Consider the following 23412-nt stretch of genomic DNA (forward strand, 5'->3'; position numbering starts at 1 on the left):
CCTCTTTTTTACTTTAGGAAACTCCACATCTTTTTTAAAGGCCCTTCCCATATTCACACTGCTTCTTGATAAGACATTTTTTCCTTTCTTTGAAGGATAGTGAAATTGATTTTCTTGAAACATGGTTGGTAAACCATCAATTCATTCCACCTTACTTTATCATTATCCTTACTTATGGAATGCATTTCATCATTAGGACAGCTGCAGTGTTTGCCGGGCAAGGTGGTGTGTGCCTGTTGTCCTAGTTACTTGGGAGGCAGAGGCTTGTGGATTGCTTGAGCTCAGGGGTTCTGGGCTGCACTCAGCTGTGTTGATCAGGTGTCCATGCTGCATTGGGCATCAATATGGTGTTCTAGAGGGAACTCTAGAATTTCAGGTTGTGTAACGAGAGGTGCACCGACCCAGGCTGGAAACAGAGCAGGCCAAAGCTTCCATGCCCATTGGTAGCAGGACAGCACCTGTGAGCAGTACGTGTAAAACAGCCTGAGCAAAATAGTGAGACCTAGCCTCTCTTTTTTGACTCAAATGTGAAAGTTTTGATTTTTACAAGGTGTAATAAATTATTTTCCCAAAACCAAATCTTTGTTTTCCTTTTGATATTTTTCCAGGAAATATGATGAACATTTGAACTGGGCCACGCATTTCAGCATAGCAGACAATTCTCCAGAATTGAGACATATTGCAACAACAAGCTAGCAGGCGGAGAGGACTGAAAACTCAGTGCAACCTAGAATAAATGGCTGTGTGATTTTCAGCAAGGATGACTCAAATGCATTCTTCCTTTTAGAGCACCTGTAGGATTAAACTGATCTGTCAAGTACAAAAGCATCCTTCATAGAGCAACTTAGAAATGCGCTTGCTGGCCCTTCTGCTGCATTTCTACGTCCAGCTTTAATTCATTTTTTGATTAGCCCTCATTCTTTTCATATGTGAATGAGAAGGAGAAATTACAGGGCCCTTCACTCTTTGAGCGAAACATGAAAAGACTGAGGGCTGTGCAACTCCCAAACGTTGGAGCCTCTGGCCTGTCGACCCTCGAACCTGCTCCTGCTCCAACCCGGCATCTCTTGTGGCCAGCAACCTCACAAACCCTGGAGGACCTGGCTACCTTTTGACTCTAAACCCCTGGGACTCCCATGAGTAGAGGCTCTACTAAAATCTACTTCTAATCCCTGGCAGCAGCCCGGAACCGCGAACCCTTCACACTCTGCACCCACCAAGCCTGGCCTGTGCCAGAGTGAACAAAGACCACAAGGACGACCCCACGGCGACTGTGACCCCGAGTCCGGCACCCAAGGACCTCCCTCGACACTCCTGAAGAAGCCTGCAGCCTCAGAACCAGGTGCCCCCCCAACCGCGATCAACAGAGGGTAAGATTTCCCGACACCAAAAGGTACCCCTGCACCCGGCGCTCCGCGGCCCCTTGTGCCCAATCCCGGGGTACCTACCTATCCTCCAACTACCCAACTTACCTCTCGAAGTGGTGGTGGCACCTGAAGAATCTTCGTCCCCGAGCTTGCAGTCTTTTTCTAAACCAGAGATTTCCCATTCAAATCAATTGAGCGCCCGAATGCTCAAAAGCACCCTGCACCCAGCCGTCCGAGTGGCCCTGGCAGTGCAACCTCTACATCTATCTACTTCCCCACTTGCCCTGGATAAGTGACCAGGAGCCCAGCTCCCACAGCCACGTGGCCTGCTAGTCAGCAGCCACCAACCAAGGCCCCCCTACCTCTCATAGGATAACATTGGGCCTAACTCTCTCTGCACCCGGCCGCCCTTGTGCCGCTGAGGGTGAACCAACTGTACCTACCTGACCCTGGGAGACGCCTGAGTCTATGCCCAGAACCTTAACTCTGCCAGTCGAGTACTTACCTTTAAACCGATAACTCAATCTTCTCCATAGGGTAACATTGACTGGTTTTTCCTGAAATTTCTTCCAAGTGTGGACTTTTCAAAACTTAAAATATTCACCAAAAATCAGCCGAGTAACGAAAACGAAAATACTCACCTGCTATTAGGTGAGCTCCCAGTGCTGGATCTTGGTGCCCAGCACTGACTCTGAAAAATACTTACAACTGTACTTACCAGTAACCCAATTTTCTCCCATAGGAAATCATTGACTGTTTTTCTGTGAAATTTCTTCTAAGTGTCAATTTCTGCAAACTTTAAATATTCTTTAAAAATCGTATAATTTCTGAAAACGTAATTACTTACCTGTTTTGGATAAAGGTCCCTGTACTGAGTCTAGGCACCCAGTACTGGATTACAAAAGTAACGAGAACATACTATACCTGCAACTTGAATTTTCTGCCATAGGGAATCTTAGACTGTTTTCTATGAAAAATTTTCTGTCAACTTTTAAAATAGCAAAATATTGTCTAAAAATCATCACAGTAATTAAGTCGACTTTTATCACTTGATTCCAAGTACTGACCCAGGACTGAATCTAGGATCCAGTCCTGGAAATCCAAAAGTAATCCTAAAAGTAATCTATTGCAAATAACTTGAAACTTCCATTGAGCTCAATGCATTATTGTGTTTAAAATGTTGTTGCCTATTGCAACCACTTGTAACTTTCTACAAAAGTCAATTGCATATTGCAAAAGTATTTATATAAAGCATCTCATTCTGAGAAAGTATATTTTAATACCTATTGTTGGTTCTAAAATAAAACAAGCATATATTTTTTGTAGATAAACCATTGGCCTAGAGTTCAGTTATTGAGTGTGTGAGACCATTTGCTGACTGAGTGTGTGCAACAAATGCTTTACACTGTCCTCTGATACTGCCTTACTGCTCGACCAAGCTACCACTTTAGAGAGTAAGGTTATATCTAACTTTAGCCTCTGCCAAACCTCTGGGGACTGTGGACTCTGTACACCCTGTACCTATTTGGGAACAGTATATACAGAGCCACTTTCTCACACTGCAGTTCTCCAATATAGGTCTGTCAAGATCATTACTCAATCTACCTTGATTTGGCACAGTATAAAATAGGTCAAGAAGTCTCCTATGAAAAGATATGCAAATCTGTTCGAATCACTTTCCCTAGTCAGGGGACCCACTAGCTGGAAGGGGCAGGGAGGACCAAAATAGCTCATTGGTATAGAACACTGCATGAGCAGCTGATTTTGAGGTGGTAGAAGATAGAGTAATCCAACTGGACCTCAATAAACGGTTTCCTAATGTGCAATAGCCCCTGACCACCTCTGACGCAAAAGTGTAATCTCATACCTTTGCAGAATCAGGCATGCTTTCACCTGTTCAAGCTGAACTGACATTGGTCTTCTTGGCCAGCAGGAGTTCCTCTCTTGCAGCTGTTGAGGCTAGAGAACAGAATGACGTGTATTCATTCTTTATGGTAACTCTTCTAGCCCTCCCACTCCATACTACTTTAAAACTTCCGATGTTGCAGACGAGTTCCATCATTGTGACCCATGCTATTTTTCTCAATATTGGCTGGCTCGGCATAACAAGGGATGCCTACAGGACAGCCTAAATAGTGCCGGCAAGCTTCTACAGGGAGTCACTGGCAGATAAAGAGAAACTCAGCCCTAACCTGGCTCTTCTCTCTCACTCTCACTCTCCTTTCCCTTCTGTCCCTCTACCTGTCTCTCACTCTCTAAATACTAGTATTTATGTTGTATTCACTTCCCCGTCACAATCTCTCCGACCCTACTTCCTCTCTCCCTTCAATCAGTTCAACCCTCTTTTTTACTTTAGGAAACTCCACATCTTTTTTAAAGGCCCTTCCCATATTCACACTGCTTCTTGATAAGACATTTTTTTCCTTTCTTTGAAGGATAGTGAAATTGATTTTCTTGAAACATGGTTGGTAAACCATCAATTCATTCCACCTTACTTTATCATTATCCTTACTTATGGAATGCATTTCATCATTAGGACAGCTGCATTGTTTGCCGGGCAAGGTGGCGTGTGCCTGTTGTCCTAGTTACTTGGGAGGCAGAGGCTTGTGGATTGCTTGAGCTCAGGGGTTCTGGACTGCACTCAGCTGTGTTGATCAGGTGTCCATGCTGCATTGGGCATCAATATGGTGTTCTAGAGGGAGCTCTAGAATTTCAGGTTGTGTAACGAGAGGTGCACTGACCCAGGCTGGAAACAGAGCAGGCCAAAGCTTCCATGCCCATTGGTAGCAGGACAGCACCTGTGAGCAGTACGTGTAAAACAGCCTGAGCAAAATAGTGAGACCTAGCCTCTCTCTTTTGACTCAAATGTGAAAGTTTTGATTTTTACTAGGTGTAATAAATTATTTTCCCAAAACCAAATCTTTGTTTTCCTTTTGATATTTTTCCAGGAAATATGATGAACATTTGAACTGGGCCACGCATTTCAGCATAGCAGACAATTCTCCAGAATTGAGACATATTGCAACAACAAGCTAGCAGGCGGAGAGGACTGAAAACTCAGTGCAACCTAGAATAAATGGCTGTGTGATTTTCAGCAAGGATGACTCAAATGCATTCTTCCTTTTAGAGCACCTGTAGGATTAAACTGATCTGTCAAGTACAAAAGCATCCTTCATAGAGCAACTTAGAAATGCGGTTGCTGGCCCTTCTGCTGCATTTCTACGTCCAGCTCTAATTCATTTTTTGATTAACCCTCATTCTTTTCATATGTGAATGAGGAGGAGAAATTACAGGGCCCTTCACTCTTTGAGCGAAACATGAAAAGACTGAGGGCTGTGCAACTCCCAAACGTTGGAGCCTCTGGCCTGTCGACCCTCGAACCTGCTCCTGCTCCAACCCGGCATCTCTTGTGGCCAGCAACCTCACAAACCCTGGAGGACCTGGCTACCTTTTGACTCTAAACCCCTGGGACTCCCATGAGTAGAGGCTCTACTCAAGTCTACTTCTAATCCCTGGCAGCAGCCCGGAACCGCGAACCCTTCACACTCTGCACCCACCAAGCCTGGCCTGTGCCAGAGTGAACAAAGACCACAAGGACGACCCCACGGCGACTGTGACCCCGAGTCCGGCACCCAAGGGCCTCCCTCGACACTCCTGAAGAAGCCTGCAGCCTCAGAACCAGGTGCCCCCCCAACCGCGATCAACAGAGGGTAAGATTTCCCGACACCAAAAGGTACCCCTGCACCCGGTGCTCCGCGGCCCCCTGTGCCCAATCCCGGGGTACCTACCTATCCTCCAACTACCCAACTTACCTCTCGAAGTGGTGGTGGCACCTGAAGAATCTTCGTCCCCGAGCTTGCAGTCTTTTTCTAAACCAGAGATTTCCCATTCAAATCAATTGAGCGCCCGAATGCTCAAAAGCACCCTGCACCCAGCCGTCCGAGTGGCCCTGGCAGTGCAACCTCTACATCTATCTACTTCCCCACTTGCCCTGGATAAGTGACCAGGAGCCCAGCTCCCACAGCCACGTGGCCTGCTAGTCAGCAGCCACCAACCAAGGCCCCCCTACCTCTCATAGGATAACATTGGGCCTAACTCTCTCTGCACCCGGCCGCCCTTGTGCCACTGAGGGTGAACCAACTGTACCTACCTGACCCTGGGAGACGCCTGAGTCTATGCCCAGAACCTTAACTCTGCCAGTCGAGTACTTACCTTTAAACCGATAACTCAATCTTCTCCATAGGGTAACATTGACTGGTTTTTCCTGAAATTTCTTCCAAGTGTGGACTTTTCAAAACTTAAAATATTCACCAAAAATCAGCCGAGTAACGAAAACGAAAATACTCACCTGCTATTAGGTGAGCTCCCAGTGCTGGATCTTGGTGCCCAGCACTGACTCGGAAAAATACTTACAACTGTACTTACCAGTAACCCAATTTTCTCCCGTAGGAAATCATTGACTGTTTTTCTGTGAAATTTCTTCTAAGTGTCAATTTCTGCAAACTTTAAATATTCTTTAAAAATCGTATAATTTCTGAAAACGTAATTACTTACCTGTTTTGGATAAAGGTCCCAGTACTGAGTCTAGGCACCCAGTACTGGATTACAAAAGTAACGAGAACATACTATACCTGCAACTTGAATTTTCTGCCATAGGGAATCTTAGACTGTTTTCTATGAAAAATTTTCTGTCAACTTTTAAAATAGCAAAATATTGTCTAAAAATCATCACAGTAATTAAGTCGACTTTTATCACTTGATTCCAAGTACTGACCCAGGACTGAATCTAGGATCCAGTCCTGGAAATCCAAAAGTAATCCTAAAAGTAATCTGTTGCAAATAACTTGAAACTTCCATTGAGCTCAATGCATTATTGTGTTTAAAATTTTGTTGCCTATTGCAACCACTTGTAACTTTCTACAAAAGTCAATTGCATATTGCAAAAGTATTTATATAAAGCATCTCATTCTGAGAAAGTATATTTTAATACCTATTGTTGGTTCTAAAATAAAACAAGCATATATTTTTTGTAGATAAACCATTGGCCTAAAGTTCAGTTATTGAGTGTGTGAGACCATTTGCTGACTGAGTGTGTGCAACAAATGCTTTACACTGTCCTCTGATACTGCCTTACTGCTCGACCAAGCTACCACTTTAGAGAGTAAGGTTATATCTAACTTTAGCCTCTGCCAAACCTCTGGGGACTGTGGACTCTGTACACCCTGTACCTATTTGGGAACAGTATATACAGAGCCACTTTCTCACACTGCAGTTCTCCAATATAGGTCTGTCAAGATCATTACTCAATCTACCTTGATTTGGCACAGTATAAAATAAGTCAAGAAGTCTCCTATGAAAAGATATGCAAATCTGTTCGAATCACTTTCCCTAGTCAGGGGACCCACTAGCTGGAAGGGGCAGGGAGGACCAAAATAGCTCATCGGTATAGAACACTGCATGAGCAGCTGATTTTGAGGTGGTAGAAGATAGAGTAATCCAACTGGACCTCAATAAACGGTTCCCTAATGTGCAATAGCCCCTGACCACCTCTGACGCAAAAGTGTAATCTCATACCTTTGCAGAATCAGGCATGCTTTCACCTGTTCAAGCTGAACTGACATTGGTCTTCTTGGCCAGCAGGAGTTCCTCTCTTGCAGCTGTTGAGGCTAGAGAACAGAATGACGTGTATTCATTCTTTATGGTAACTCTTCTAGCCCTCCCACTCCATACCACTTTAAAACTTCCGAAGTTGCAGACGAGTTCCATCATTGTGACCCATGCTATTTTTCTCAATATTGGCTGGCTCGGCATAACAAGGGATGCCTACAGGACAGCCTAAATTGTGCCAGCAAGCTTCTACAGGGAGTCACTGGCAGATAAAGAGAAACTCAGCCCTAACCTGGCTCTTCTCTCTCACTCTCACTCTCCTTTCCCTTCTGTCCCTCTACCTGTCTCTCACTCTCTAAATACTAGTATTTATGTTGTATTCACTTCCCCGTCACAATCTTTCCGACCCTACTTCCTCTCTCCCTTCAATCAGTTCAACCCTCTTTTTTACTTTAGGAAACTCCACATCTTTTTTAAAGGCCCTTCCCATATTCACACTGCTTCTTGATAAGACATTTTTTTCCTTTCTTTGAAGGATAGTGAAATTGATTTTCTTGAAACATGGTTGGTAAACCATCAATTCATTCCACCTTACTTTATCATTATCCTTACTTATGGAATGCATTTCATCATTAGGACAGCTGCAGTGTTTGCCGGGCAAGGTGGCGTGTGCCTGTTGTCCTAGTTACTTGGGAGGCAGAGGCTTGTGGATTGCTTGAGCTCAGGGTTTCTGGGCTGCACTCAGCTGTGTTGATCAGGTGTCCATGCTGCATTAGGCATCAATATGGTGTTCTAGAGGGAGCTCTAGAATTTCAGGTTGTGTAACGAGAGGTGCACCGACCCAGGCTGGAAACAGAGCAGGCCAAAGCTTCCATGCCCATTGGTAGCAGGACAGCACCTGTGAGCAGTACGTGTAAAACAGCCTGAGCAAAATAGTGAGACCTAGCCTCTCTTTTTTGACTCAAATGTGAAAGTTTTGATTTTTACAAGGTGTAATAAATTATTTTCCCAAAACCAAATCTTTGTTTTCCTTTTGATATTTTTCCAGGAAATATGATGAAGATTTGAACTGGGCCACGCATTTCAGCATAGCAGACAATTCTCCAGAATTGAGACATATTGCAACAACAAGCTAGCAGGCGGAGAGGACTGAAAACTCAGTGCAACCTAGAATAAATGGCTGTGTGATTTTCAGCAAGGATGACTCAAATGCATTCTTCCTTTTAGATCACCTGTAGGATTAAACTGATCTGTCAAGTACAAAAGCATCCTTCATAGAGCAACTTAGAAATGCGCTTGCTGGCCCTTCTGCTGCATTTCTACGTCCAGCTCTAATTCATTTTTTGATTAACCCTCATTCTTTTCATATGTGAATGAGAAGGAGAAATTACAGGGCCCTTCACTCTTTGAGCGAAACATGAAAAGACTGAGGGCTGTGCAACTCCCAAACGTTGGAGCCTCTGGCCTGTCGACCCTCGAACCTGCTCCTGCTCCAACCCGGCATCTCTTGTGGCCAGCAACCTCACAAACCCTGGAGGACCTGGCTACCTTTTGACTCTAAACCCCTGGGACTCCCATGAGTAGAGGCTCTACTCAAGTCTACTTCTAATCCCTGGCAGCAGCCCGGAACCGCGAACCCTTCACACTCTGCACCCACCAAGCCTGGCCTGTGCCAGAGTGAACAAAGACCACAAGGACGACCCCACGGCGACTGTGACCCCGAGTCCGGCACCCAAGGGCCTCCCTCGACACTCCTGAAGAAGCCTGCAGCCTCAGAACCAGGTGCCCCCCCAACCGCGATCAACAGAGGGTAAGATTTCCCGACACCAAAAGGTACCCCTGCACCCGGCGCTCCGCGGCCCCCTGTGCCCAATCCCGGGGTACCTACCTATCCTCCAACTACCCAACTTACCTCTCGAAGTGGTGGTGGCACCTGAAGAATCTTCGTCCCCGAGCTTGCAGTTTTTTTCTAAACCAGAGATTTCCCATTCAAATCAATTGAGCGCCCGAATGCTCAAAAGCACCCTGCACCCAGCCGTCCGAGTGGCCCTGGCAGTGCAACCTCTACATCTATCTACTTCCCCACTTGCCCTGGATAAGTGACCAGGAGCCCAGCTCCCACAGCCACGTGGCCTGCTAGTCAGCAGCCACCAACCAAGGCCCCCCTACCTCTCATCAATCAATCAATCAATCAAGGAAATTTATAGAGCGCACTACCTACCCGTAGGGTCTCGAGGCGCTTGGGGGGGGGGGGTGCCGCTACTGCTACGGCCGCCCTTGTGCCGCTGAGGGTGAACCAACTGTACCTACCTGACCCTGGGAGACGCCTGAGTCTATGCCCAGAACCTTAACTCTGCCAGTCGAGTACTTACCTTTAAACCGATAACTCAATCTTCTCCATAGGGTAACATTGACTGGTTTTTCCTGAAATTTCTTCCAAGTGTGGACTTTTCAAAACTTAAAATATTCACCAAAAATCAGCCGAGTAACGAAAACGAAAATACTCACCTGCTATTAGGTGAGCTCCCAGTGCTGGATCTTGGTGCCCAGCACTGACTCGGAAAAATACTTACAACTGTACTTACCAGTAACCCAATTTTCTCCCGTAGGAAATCATTGACTGTTTTTCTGTGAAATTTCTTCTAAGTGTCAATTTCTGCAAACTTTAAATATTCTTTAAAAATCGTATAATTTCTGAAAACGTAATTACTTACCTGTTTTGGATAAAGGTCCCAGTACTGAGTCTAGGCACCCGGTACTGGATTACAAAAGTAACGAGAACATACTATACCTGCAACTTGAATTTTCTGCCATAGGGAATCTTAGACTGTTTTCTATGAAATATTTTCTGTCAACTTTTAAAATAGCAAAATATTGTCTAAAAATCATCACAGTAATTAAGTCGACTTTTATCACTTGATTCCAAGTACTGACCCAGGACTGAATCTAGGATCCAGTCCTGGAAATCCAAAAGTAATCCTAAAAGTAATCTGTTGCAAATAACTTGAAACTTCCATTGAGCTCAATGCATTATTGTGTTTAAAATGTTGTTGCCTATTGCAACCACTTGTAACTTTCTACAAAAGTCAATTGCATATTGCAAAAGTATTTATATAAAGCATCTCATTCTGAGAAAGTATATTTTAATACCTATTGTTGGTTCTAAAATTTAAACAAGCATATATTTTTTGTAGATAAACCATTGGCCTAGAGTTCAGTAATTGAGTGTGTGAGACCATTTGCTGACTGAGTGTGTGCAACAAATGCTTTACACTGTCCTCTGATACTGCCTTACTGCTCGACCAAGCTACCACTTTAGAGAGTAAGGTTATATTTAACTTTAGCCTCTGCCAAACCTCTGGGGACTGTGGACTCTGTACACCCTGTACCTATTTGGGAACAGTATATACAGAGCCACTTTCTCACACTGCAGTTCTCCAATATAGGTCTGTCAAGATCATTACTCAATCTACCTTGATTTGGCACAGTATAAAATAAGTCAAGAAGTCTCCTATGAAAAGATATGCAAATCTGTTCGAATCACTTTCCCTAGTCAGGGGACCCACTAGCTGGAAGGGGCAGGGAGGACCAAAATAGCTCATCGGTATAGAACACTGCATGAGCAGCTGATTTTGAGGTGGTAGAAGATAGAGTAATCCAACTGGACCTCAATAAACGGTTCCCTAATGTGCAATAGCCCCTGACCACCTCTGACGCAAAAGTGTAATCTCATACCTTTGCAGAATCAGGCATGCTTTCACCTGTTCAAGCTGAACTGACATTGGTCTTCTTGGCCAGCAGGAGTTCCTCTCTTGCAGCTGTTGAGGCTAGAGAACAGAATGACGTGTATTCATTCTTTATGGTAACTCTTCTAGCCCTCCCACTCCATACCACTTTAAAACTTCCGAAGTTGCAGACGAGTTCCATCATTGTGACCCATGCTATTTTTCTCAATATTGGCTGGCTCGGCATAACAAGGGATGCCTACAGGACAGCCTAAATTGTGCCAGCAAGCTTCTACAGGGAGTCACTGGCAGATAAAGAGAAACTCAGCCCTAACCTGGCTCTTCTCTCTCACTCTCACTCTCCTTTCCCTTCTGTCCCTCTACCTGTCTCTCACTCTCTAAATACTAGTATTTATGTTGTATTCACTTCCCCGTCACAATCTTTCCGACCCTACTTCCTCTCTCCCTTCAATCAGTTCAACCCTCTTTTTTACTTTAGGAAACTCCACATCTTTTTTAAAGGCCCTTCCCATATTCACACTGCTTCTTGATAAGACATTTTTTTCCTTTCTTTGAAGGATAGTGAAATTGATTTTCTTGAAACATGGTTGGTAAACCATCAATTCATTCCACCTTACTTTATCATTATCCTTACTTATGGAATGCATTTCATCATTAGGACAGCTGCAGTGTTTGCCGGGCAAGGTGGCGTGTGCCTGTTGTCCTAGTTACTTGGGAGGCAGAGGCTTGTGGATTGCTTGAGCTCAGGGGTTCTGGGCTGCACTCAGCTGTGTTGATCAGGTGTCCATGCTGCATTGGGCATCAATATGGTGTTCTAGAGGGAGCTCTAGAATTTCAGGTTGTGTAACGAGAGGTGCACCGACCCAGGCTGGAAACAGAGCAGGCCAAAGCTTCCATGCCCATTGGTAGCAGGGCAGTACGTGTTAAACAGCCTGAGCAAAATAGTGAGACCTAGCCTCTCTTTTTTGACTCAAATGTGAAAGTTTTGATTTTTACAAGGTGTAATAAATTATTTTCCCAAAACCAAATCTTTGTTTTTCTTTTGTTATTTTTCCAGGAAATATGATGAACATTTGAACTGGGCCACGCATTTCAGCATAGCAGACAATTCTCCAGAATTGAGACATATTGCAACAACAAGCTAGCAGGCGGAGAGGACTGAAAACTCAGTGCAACCTAGAATAAATGGCTGTGTGATTTTCAGCAAGGATGACTCAAATGCATTCTTCCTTTTAGAGCACCTGTAGGATTAAACTGATCTGTCAAGTACAAAAGCATCCTTCATAGAGCAACTTAGAAATGCGCTTGCTGGCCCTTCTGCTGCATTTCTACGTCCAGCTCTAATTCACTTTTTGATTAGCCCTCATTCTTTTCATATGTGAATGAGAAGGAGAAATTACAGGGCCCTTCACTCTTTGAGCGAAACATGAAAAGACTGAGGGCTGTGCAACTCCCAAACGTTGGAGCCTCTGGCCTGTCGACCCTCGAACCTGCTCCTGCTCCAACCCGGCATCTCTTGTGGCCAGCAACCTCACAAACCCTGGAGGACCTGGCTACCTTTTGACTCTAAACCCCTGGGACTCCCATGAGTAGAGGCTCTACTCAAATCTACTTCTAATCCCTGGCAGCAGCCCGGAACCGCGAACCCTTCACACTCTGCACCCACCAAGCCTGGCCTGTGCCAGAGTGAACAAAGACCACAAGGACGACCCCACGGCGACTGTGACCCCGAGTCCGGCACCCAAGGACCTCCTTCGACACTCCTGAAGAAGCCTGCAGCCTCAGAACCAGGTGCCCCCCCAACCGCGATCAACAGAGAGTAAGATTTCCCGACACCAAAAGGTACCCCTGCACCCGGCGCTCCGCGGCCCCCTGTGCCCAATCCCGGGGTACCTACCTATCCTCCAACTACCCAACTTACCTCTCGAAGTGGTGGTGGCACCTGAAGAATCTTCGTCCCCGAGCTTGCAGTCTTTTTCTAAACCAGAGATTTCCCATTCAAATCAATTGAGCGCCCAAATGCTCAAAAGCTCCCTGCACCCAGCCGTCCGAGTGGCCCTGGCAGTGCAACCTCTACATCTATCTACTTCCCCACTTGCCCTGGATAAGTGACCAGGAGCCCAGCTCCCACAGCCACGTGGCCTGCTAGTCAGCAGCCACCAACCAAGGCCCCCCTACCTCTCATAGGATAACATTGGGCCTAACTCTCTCTGCACCCGGCCGCCCTTGTGCCGCTGAGGGTGAACCAACTGTACCTACCTGACCCTGGGAGACGCCTGAGTCTATGCCCAGAACCTTAACTCTGCCAGTCGAGTACTTACCTTTAAACCGATAACTCAATCTTCTCCATAGGGTAACATTGACTGGTTTTTCCTGAAATTTCTTCCAAGTGTGGACTTTTCAAAACTTAAAATATTCACCAAAAATCAGCCGAGTAACGAAAACGAAAATACTCACCTGCTATTAGGTGAGCTCCCAGTGCTGGATCTTGGTGCCCAGCACTGACTCTGAAAAATACTTACAACTGTACTTACCAGTAACCCAATTTTCTCCCGTAGGAAATCATTGACTGTTTTTCTGTGAAATTTCTTCTAAGTGTCAATTTCTGCAAACTTTAAATATTCTTTAAAAATCGTATAATTTCTGAAAACGTAATTACTTACCTGTTTTGGATAAAGGTCCCAGTACTGAGTCTAGGCACCCAGTACTGGATTACAAAAGTAACGAGAACATACTATACCTGCAACTTGAATTTTCTGCCATAGGGAATCTTAGACTGTTTTCTATGAAAAATTTTCTGTCAACTTTTAAAATAGCAAAATATTGTCTAAAAATCATCACAGTAATTAAGTCGACTTTTATCACTTGATTCCAAGTACTGACCCAGGACTGAATCCAGGATCCAGTCCTGGAAATCCAAAAGTAATCCTAAAAGTAATCTGTTGCAAATAACTTGAAACTTCCATTGAGCTCAATGCATTATTGTGTTTAAAATTTTGTTGCCTATTACAACCACTTGTAACTTTCTACAAAATTCAATTGCATATTGCAAAAGTATTTATATAAAGCATCATATTCTGAGAAAGTATATTTTAATACCTATTGTTGGTTCTAAAATAAAACAAGCATATATTTTTTGTAGATAAACCATTGGCCTAGAGTTCAGTTATTGAGTGTGTGAGACCATTTGCTGACTGAGTGTGTGCAACAAATGCTTTACACTGTCCTCTGATACTGCCTTACTGCTCGACCAAGCTACCACTTTAGAGAGTAAGGTTATATCTAACTTTAGCCTCTGCCAAACCTCTGGGGACTGTGGACTCTGTACACCCTGTACCTATTTGGGAACAGTATATACAGAGCCACTTTCTCACACTGCAGTTCTCCAATATAGGTCTGTCAAGATCATTACTCAATCTACCTTGATTTGGCACAGTATAAAATAAGTCAAGAAGTCTCCTATGGAAAGATATGCAAATCTGTTCGAATCACTTTCCCTAGTCAGGGGACCCACTAGCTGGAAGGGGCAGGGAGGACCAAAATAGCTCATCGGTATAGAACACTGCATGAGCAGCTGATTTTGAGGTGGTAGAAGATAGAGTAATCCAACTGGACCTCAATAAACGGTTCCCTAATGTGCAATAGCCCCTGACCACCTCTGACGCAAAAGTGTAATCTCATACCTTTGCAGAATCAGGCATGCTTTCACCTGTTCAAGCTGAACTGACATTGGTCTTCTTGGCCAGCAGGAGTTCCTCTCTTGCATCTGTTGAGGCTAGAGAACAGAATGACGTGTATTCATTCTTTATGGTAACTCTTCTAGCCCTCCCACTCCATACCACTTTAAAACTTCCGAAGTTGCAGACGAGTTCCATCATTGTGACCCATGCTATTTTTCTCAATATTGGCTGGCTCGGCATAACAAGGGATGCCTACAGGACAGCCTAAATTGTGCCAGCAAGCTTCTACAGGGAGTCACTGGCAGATAAAGAGAAACTCAGCCCTAACCTGGCTCTTCTCTCTCACTCTCACTCTCCTTTCCCTTCTGTCCCTCTACCTGTCTCTCACTCTCTAAATACTAGTATTTATGTTGTATTCACTTCCCCGTCACAATCTTTCCGACCCTACTTCCTCTCTCCCTTCAATCAGTTCAACCCTCTTTTTTACTTTAGGAAACTCCACATCTTTTTTAAAGGCCCTTCCCATATTCACACTGCTTCTTGATAAGACATTTTTTTCCTTTCTTTGAAGGATAGTGAAATTGATTTTCTTGAAACATGGTTGGTAAACCATCAATTCATTCCACCTTACTTTATCATTATCCTTACTTATGGAATGCATTTCATCATTAGGACAGCTGCAGTGTTTGCCGGGCAAGGTGGCGTGTGCCTGTTGTCCTAGTTACTTGGGAGGCAGAGGCTTGTGGATTGCTTGAGCTCAGGGGTTCTGGGCTGCACTCAGCTGTGTTGATCAGGTGTCCATGCTGCATTGGGCATCAATATGGTGTTCTAGAGGGAGCTCTAGAATTTCAGGTTGTGTAACGAGAGGTGCACCGACCCAGGCTGGAAACAGAGCAGGCCAAAGCTTCCATGCCCATTGGTAGCAGGACAGCACCTGTGAGCAGTACGTGTTAAACAGCCTGAGCAAAATAGTGAGACCTAGCCTCTCTTTTTTGACTCAAATGTGAAAGTTTTGATTTTTACAAGGTGTAATAAATTATTTTCCCAAAACCAAATCTTTGTTTTTCTTTTGATATTTTTCCAGGAAATATGATGAACACTTGAACTGGGCCACGCATTTCAGCATAGCAGACAATTCTCCAGAATTGAGACATATTGCAACAACAAGCTAGCAGGCGGAGAGGACTGAAAACTCAGTGCAACCTAGAATAAATGGCTGTGTGATTTTCAGCAAGGATGACTCAAATGCATTCTTCCTTTTAGAGCACCTGTAGGATTAAACTGATCTGTCAAGTACAAAAGCATCCTTCATAGAGCAACTTAGAAATGCGCTTGCTGGCCCTTCTGCTGCATTTCTACGTCCAGCTCTAATTCACTTTTTGATTAGCCCTCATTCTTTTCATATGTGAATGAGAAGGAGAAATTACAGGGCCCTTCACTCTTTGAGCGAAACATGAAAAGACTGAGGGCTGTGCAACTCCCAAACGTTGGAGCCTCTGGCCTGTCGACCCTTGAACCTGCTCCTGCTCCAACCCGGCATCTCTTGTGGCCAGCAACCTCACAAACCCTGGAGGACCTGGCTACCTTTTGACTCTAAACCCCTGGGACTCCCATGAGTAGAGGCTCTACTCAAATCTACTTCTAATCCCTGGCAGCAGCCCGGAACCGCGAACCCTTCACACTCTGCACCCACCAAGCCTGGCCTGTGCCAGAGTGAACAAAGACCACAAGGACGACCCCACGGCGACTGTGACCCCGAGTCCGGCACCCAAGGACCTCCTTCGACACTCCTGAAGAAGCCTGCAGCCTCAGAACCAGGTGCCCCCCCAACCGCGATCAACAGAGAGTAAGATTTCCCGACACCAAAAGGTACCCCTGCACCCGGCGCTCCGCGGCCCCCTGTGCCCAATCCCGGGGTACCTACCTATCCTCCAACTACCCAACTTACCTCTCGAAGTGGTGGTGGCACCTGAAGAATCTTCGTCCCCGAGCTTGCAGTCTTTTTCTAAACCAGAGATTTCCCATTCAAATCAATTGAGCGCCCAAATGCTCAAAAGCTCCCTGCACCCAGCCGTCCGAGTGGCCCTGGCAGTGCAACCTCTACATCTATCTACTTCCCCACTTGCCCTGGATAAGTGACCAGGAGCCCAGCTCCCACAGCCACGTGGCCTGCTAGTCAGCAGCCACCAACCAAGGCCCCCCTACCTCTCATAGGATAACATTGGGCCTAACTCTCTCTGCACCCGGCCGCCCTTGTGCCGCTGAGGGTGAACCAACTGTACCTACCTGACCCTGGGAGACGCCTGAGTCTATGCCCAGAACCTTAACTCTGCCAGTCGAGTACTTACCTTTAAACCGATAACTCAATCTTCTCCATAGGGTAACATTGACTGGTTTTTCCTGAAATTTCTTCCAAGTGTGGACTTTTCAAAACTTAAAATATTCACCAAAAATCAGCCGAGTAACGAAAACGAAAATACTCACCTGCTATTAGGTGCGCTCCCAGTGCTGGATCTTGGTGCCCAGCACTGACTCTGAAAAATACTTACAACTGTACTTACCAGTAACCCAATTTTCTCCCATAGGAAATCATTGACTGTTTTTCTGTGAAATTTCTTCTAAGTGTCAATTTCTGCAAACTTTAAATATTCTTTAAAAATCGTATAATTTCTGAAAACGTAATTACTTACCTGTTTTGGATAAAGGTCCCAGTACTGAGTCTAGGCACCCAGTACTGGATTACAAAAGTAACGAGAACATACTATACCTGCAACTTGAATTTTCTGCCATAGGGAATCTTAGACTGTTTTCTATGAAAAATTTTCTGTCAACTTTTAAAATAGCAAAATATTGTCTAAAAATCATCACAGTAATTAAGTCGACTTTTATCACTTGATTCCAAGTACTGACCCAGGACTGAATCTAGGATCCAGTCCTGGAAATCCAAAAGTAATCCTAAAAGTAATCTGTTGCAAATAACTTGAAACTTCCATTGAGCTCAATGCATTATTGTGTTTAAAATTTTGTTGCCTATTACAACCACTTGTAACTTTCTACAAAATTCAATTGCATATTGCAAAAGTATTTATATAAAGCATCATATTCTGAGAAAGTATATTTTAATACCTATTGTTGGTTCTAAAATAAAACAAGCATATATTTTTTGTAGATAAACCATTGGCCTAGAGTTCAGTTATTGAGTGTGTGAGACCATTTGCTGACTGAGTGTGTGCAACAAATGCTTTACACTGTCCTCTGATACTGCCTTACTGCTCGACCAAGCTACCACTTTAGAGAGTAAGGTTATATCTAACTTTAGCCTCTGCCAAACCTCTGGGGACTGTGGACTCTGTACACCCTGTACCTATTTGGGAACAGTATATACAGAGCCACTTTCTCACACTGCAGTTCTCCAATATAGGTCTGTCAAGATCATTACTCAATCTACCTTGATTTGGCACAGTATAAAATAAGTCAAGAAGTCTCCTATGGAAAGATATGCAAATCTGTTCGAATCACTTTCCCTAGTCAGGGGACCCACTAGCTGGAAGGGGCAGGGAGGACCAAAATAGCTCATCGGTATAGAACACTGCATGAGCAGCTGATTTTGAGGTGGTAGAAGATAGAGTAATCCAACTGGACCTCAATAAACGGTTCCCTAATGTGCAATAGCCCCTGACCACCTCTGACGCAAAAGTGTAATCTCATACCTTTGCAGAATCAGGCATGCTTTCACCTGTTCAAGCTGAACTGACATTGGTCTTCTTGGCCAGCAGGAGTTCCTCTCTTGCATCTGTTGAGGCTAGAGAACAGAATGACGTGTATTCATTCTTTATGGTAACTCTTCTAGCCCTCCCACTCCATACCACTTTAAAACTTCCGAAGTTGCAGACGAGTTCCATCATTGTGACCCATGCTATTTTTCTCAATATTGGCTGGCTCGGCATAACAAGGGATGCCTACAGGACAGCCTAAATTGTGCCAGCAAGCTTCTACAGGGAGTCACTGGCAGATAAAGAGAAACTCAGCCCTAACCTGGCTCTTCTCTCTCACTCTCACTCTCCTTTCCCTTCTGTCCCTCTACCTGTCTCTCACTCTCTAAATACTAGTATTTATGTTGTATTCACTTCCCCGTCACAATCTTTCCGACCCTACTTCCTCTCTCCCTTCAATCAGTTCAACCCTCTTTTTTACTTTAGGAAACTCCACATCTTTTTTAAAGGCCCTTCCCATATTCACACTGCTTCTTGATAAGACATTTTTTTCCTTTCTTTGAAGGATAGTGAAATTGATTTTCTTGAAACATGGTTGGTAAACCATCAATTCATTCCACCTTACTTTATCATTATCCTTACTTATGGAATGCATTTCATCATTAGGACAGCTGCAGTGTTTGCCGGGCAAGGTGGCGTGTGCCTGTTGTCCTAGTTACTTGGGAGGCAGAGGCTTGTGGATTGCTTGAGCTCAGGGGTTCTGGGCTGCACTCAGCTGTGTTGATCAGGTGTCCATGCTGCATTGGGCATCAATATGGTGTTCTAGAGGGAGCTCTAGAATTTCAGGTTGTGTAACGAGAGGTGCACCGACCCAGGCTGGAAACAGAGCAGGCCAAAGCTTCCATGCCCATTGGTAGCAGGACAGCACCTGTGAGCAGTACGTGTTAAACAGCCTGAGCAAAATAGTGAGACCTAGCCTCTCTTTTTTGACTCAAATGTGAAAGTTTTGATTTTTACAAGGTGTAATAAATTATTTTCCCAAAACCAAATCTTTGTTTTTCTTTTGATATTTTTCCAGGAAATATGATGAACACTTGAACTGGGCCACGCATTTCAGCATAGCAGACAATTCTCCAGAATTGAGACATATTGCAACAACAAGCTAGCAGGCGGAGAGGACTGAAAACTCAGTGCAACCTAGAATAAATGGCTGTGTGATTTTCAGCAAGGATGACTCAAATGCATTCTTCCTTTTAGAGCACCTGTAGGATTAAACTGATCTGTCAAGTACAAAAGCATCCTTCATAGAGCAACTTAGAAATGCGCTTGCTGGCCCTTCTGCTGCATTTCTACGTCCAGCTCTAATTCATTTTTTGATTAACCCTCATTCTTTTCATATGTGAATGAGGAGGAGAAATTACAGGGCCCTTCACTCTTTGAGCGAAACATGAAAAGACTGAGGGCTGTGCAACTCCCAAACGTTGGAGCCTCTGGCCTGTCGACCCTCGAACCTGCTCCTGCTCCAACCCGGCATCTCTTGTGGCCAGCAACCTCACAAACCCTGGAGGACCTGGCTACCTTTTGACTCTAAACCCCTGGGACTCCCATGAGTAGAGGCTCTACTCAAGTCTACTTCTAATCCCTGGCAGCAGCCCGGAACCGCGAACCCTTCACACTCTGCACCCACCAAGCCTGGCCTGTGCCAGAGTGAACAAAGACCACAAGGACGACCCCACGGCGACTGTGACCCCGAGTCCGGCACCCAAGGGCCTCCCTCGACACTCCTGAAGAAGCCTGCAGCCTCAGAACCAGGTGCCCCCCCAACCGCGATCAACAGAGGGTAAGATTTCCCGACACCAAAAGGTACCCCTGCACCCGGTGCTCCGCGGCCCCCTGTGCCCAATCCCGGGGTACCTACCTATCCTCCAACTACCCAACTTACCTCTCGAAGTGGTGGTGGCACCTGAAGAATCTTCGTCCCCGAGCTTGCAGTCTTTTTCTAAACCAGAGATTTCCCATTCAAATCAATTGAGCGCCCGAATGCTCAAAAGCACCCTGCACCCAGCCGTCCGAGTGGCCCTGGCAGTGCAACCTCTACATCTATCTACTTCCCCACTTGCCCTGGATAAGTGACCAGGAGCCCAGCTCCCACAGCCACGTGGCCTGCTAGTCAGCAGCCACCAACCAAGGCCCCCCTACCTCTCATAGGATAACATTGGGCCTAACTCTCTCTGCACCCGGCCGCCCTTGTGCCACTGAGGGTGAACCAACTGTACCTACCTGACCCTGGGAGACGCCTGAGTCTATGCCCAGAACCTTAACTCTGCCAGTCGAGTACTTACCTTTAAACCGATAACTCAATCTTCTCCATAGGGTAACATTGACTGGTTTTTCCTGAAATTTCTTCCAAGTGTGGACTTTTCAAAACTTAAAATATTCACCAAAAATCAGCCGAGTAACGAAAACGAAAATACTCACCTGCTATTAGGTGAGCTCCCAGTGCTGGATCTTGGTGCCCAGCACTGACTCGGAAAAATACTTACAACTGTACTTACCAGTAACCCAATTTTCTCCCGTAGGAAATCATTGACTGTTTTTCTGTGAAATTTCTTCTAAGTGTCAATTTCTGCAAACTTTAAATATTCTTTAAAAATCGTATAATTTCTGAAAACGTAATTACTTACCTGTTTTGGATAAAGGTCCCAGTACTGAGTCTAGGCACCCAGTACTGGATTACAAAAGTAACGAGAACATACTATACCTGCAACTTGAATTTTCTGCCATAGGGAATCTTAGACTGTTTTCTATGAAAAATTTTCTGTCAACTTTTAAAATAGCAAAATATTGTCTAAAAATCATCACAGTAATTAAGTCGACTTTTATCACTTGATTCCAAGTACTGACCCAGGACTGAATCTAGGATCCAGTCCTGGAAATCCAAAAGTAATCCTAAAAGTAATCTGTTGCAAATAACTTGAAACTTCCATTGAGCTCAATGCATTATTGTGTTTAAAATTTTGTTGCCTATTGCAACCACTTGTAACTTTCTACAAAAGTCAATTGCATATTGCAAAAGTATTTATATAAAGCATCTCATTCTGAGAAAGTATATTTTAATACCTATTGTTGGTTCTAAAATAAAACAAGCATATATTTTTTGTAGATAAACCATTGGCCTAAAGTTCAGTTATTGAGTGTGTGAGACCATTTGCTGACTGAGTGTGTGCAACAAATGCTTTACACTGTCCTCTGATACTGCCTTACTGCTCGACCAAGCTACCACTTTAGAGAGTAAGGTTATATCTAACTTTAGCCTCTGCCAAACCTCTGGGGACTGTGGACTCTGTACACCCTGTACCTATTTGGGAACAGTATATACAGAGCCACTTTCTCACACTGCAGTTCTCCAATATAGGTCTGTCAAGATCATTACTCAATCTACCTTGATTTGGCACAGTATAAAATAAGTCAAGAAGTCTCCTATGAAAAGATATGCAAATCTGTTCGAATCACTTTCCCTAGTCAGGGGACCCACTAGCTGGAAGGGGCAGGGAGGACCAAAATAGCTCATCGGTATAGAACACTGCATGAGCAGCTGATTTTGAGGTGGTAGAAGATAGAGTAATCCAACTGGACCTCAATAAACGGTTCCCTAATGTGCAATAGCCCCTGACCACCTCTGACGCAAAAGTGTAATCTCATACCTTTGCAGAATCAGGCATGCTTTCACCTGTTCAAGCTGAACTGACATTGGTCTTCTTGGCCAGCAGGAGTTCCTCTCTTGCAGCTGTTGAGGCTAGAGAACAGAATGACGTGTATTCATTCTTTATGGTAACTCTTCTAGCCCTCCCACTCCATACCACTTTAAAACTTCCGAAGTTGCAGACGAGTTCCATCATTGTGACCCATGCTATTTTTCTCAATATTGGCTGGCTCGGCATAACAAGGGATGCCTACAGGACAGCCTAAATTGTGCCAGCAAGCTTCTACAGGGAGTCACTGGCAGATAAAGAGAAACTCAGCCCTAACCTGGCTCTTCTCTCTCACTCTCACTCTCCTTTCCCTTCTGTCCCTCTACCTGTCTCTCACTCTCTAAATACTAGTATTTATGTTGTATTCACTTCCCCGTCACAATCTTTCCGACCCTACTTCCTCTCTCCCTTCAATCAGTTCAACCCTCTTTTTTACTTTAGGAAACTCCACATCTTTTTTAAAGGCCCTTCCCATATTCACACTGCTTCTTGATAAGACATTTTTTTCCTTTCTTTGAAGGATAGTGAAATTGATTTTCTTGAAACATGGTTGGTAAACCATCAATTCATTCCACCTTACTTTATCATTATCCTTACTTATGGAATGCATTTCATCATTAGGACAGCTGCAGTGTTTGCCGGGCAAGGTGGCGTGTGCCTGTTGTCCTAGTTACTTGGGAGGCAGAGGCTTGTGGATTGCTTGAGCTCAGGGTTTCTGGGCTGCACTCAGCTGTGTTGATCAGGTGTCCATGCTGCATTAGGCATCAATATGGTGTTCTAGAGGGAGCTCTAGAATTTCAGGTTGTGTAACGAGAGGTGCACCGACCCAGGCTGGAAACAGAGCAGGCCAAAGCTTCCATGCCCATTGGTAGCAGGACAGCACCTGTGAGCAGTACGTGTAAAACAGCCTGAGCAAAATAGTGAGACCTAGCCTCTCTTTTTTGACTCAAATGTGAAAGTTTTGATTTTTACAAGGTGTAATAAATTATTTTCCCAAAACCAAATCTTTGTTTTCCTTTTGATATTTTTCCAGGAAATATGATGAAGATTTGAACTGGGCCACGCATTTCAGCATAGCAGACAATTCTCCAGAATTGAGACATATTGCAACAACAAGCTAGCAGGCGGAGAGGACTGAAAACTCAGTGCAACCTAGAATAAATGGCTGTGTGATTTTCAGCAAGGATGACTCAAATGCATTCTTCCTTTTAGATCACCTGTAGGATTAAACTGATCTGTCAAGTACAAAAGCATCCTTCATAGAGCAACTTAGAAATGCGCTTGCTGGCCCTTCTGCTGCATTTCTACGTCCAGCTCTAATTCATTTTTTGATTAACCCTCATTCTTTTCATATGTGAATGAGAAGGAGAAATTACAGGGCCCTTCACTCTTTGAGCGAAACATGAAAAGACTGAGGGCTGTGCAACTCCCAAACGTTGGAGCCTCTGGCCTGTCGACCCTCGAACCTGCTCCTGCTCCAACCCGGCATCTCTTGTGGCCAGCAACCTCACAAACCCTGGAGGACCTGGCTACCTTTTGACTCTAAA

General features: G+C 44.6%; 7 non-coding genes across 7 annotated transcripts; all 7 read left to right on the forward strand.

Annotated features, from left to right (window-relative positions):
• Positions 1–212: 212 nt before the first annotated feature.
• On the forward strand, positions 213–512 carry LOC146854603 (signal recognition particle RNA). Its single transcript, XR_014959206.1, has one exon.
• A 3407-nt stretch (positions 513–3919) lies between these two features.
• Positions 3920–4219, forward strand: LOC146854604 (signal recognition particle RNA). Its single transcript, XR_014959097.1, has one exon.
• Positions 4220–7626: 3407 nt separating this feature from the next.
• LOC146854605 (signal recognition particle RNA) lies at positions 7627–7926 on the forward strand. The gene has a single exon (XR_014959220.1).
• Positions 7927–11394: 3468 nt separating this feature from the next.
• LOC146854606 (signal recognition particle RNA) lies at positions 11395–11681 on the forward strand. The gene has a single exon (XR_014958904.1).
• A 3407-nt stretch (positions 11682–15088) lies between these two features.
• Positions 15089–15388, forward strand: LOC146854607 (signal recognition particle RNA). Its single transcript, XR_014959171.1, has one exon.
• A 3407-nt stretch (positions 15389–18795) lies between these two features.
• On the forward strand, positions 18796–19095 carry LOC146854608 (signal recognition particle RNA). Its single transcript, XR_014959172.1, has one exon.
• Positions 19096–22502: 3407 nt separating this feature from the next.
• LOC146854609 (signal recognition particle RNA) lies at positions 22503–22802 on the forward strand. Its single transcript, XR_014959221.1, has one exon.
• Positions 22803–23412: the final 610 nt, after the last annotated feature.

Source organism: Triturus cristatus, chromosome 4_1, assembly GCF_964204655.1.
Source record: "Triturus cristatus chromosome 4_1, aTriCri1.1, whole genome shotgun sequence".
Lineage (NCBI taxonomy): Eukaryota > Metazoa > Chordata > Amphibia > Caudata > Salamandridae > Triturus > Triturus cristatus.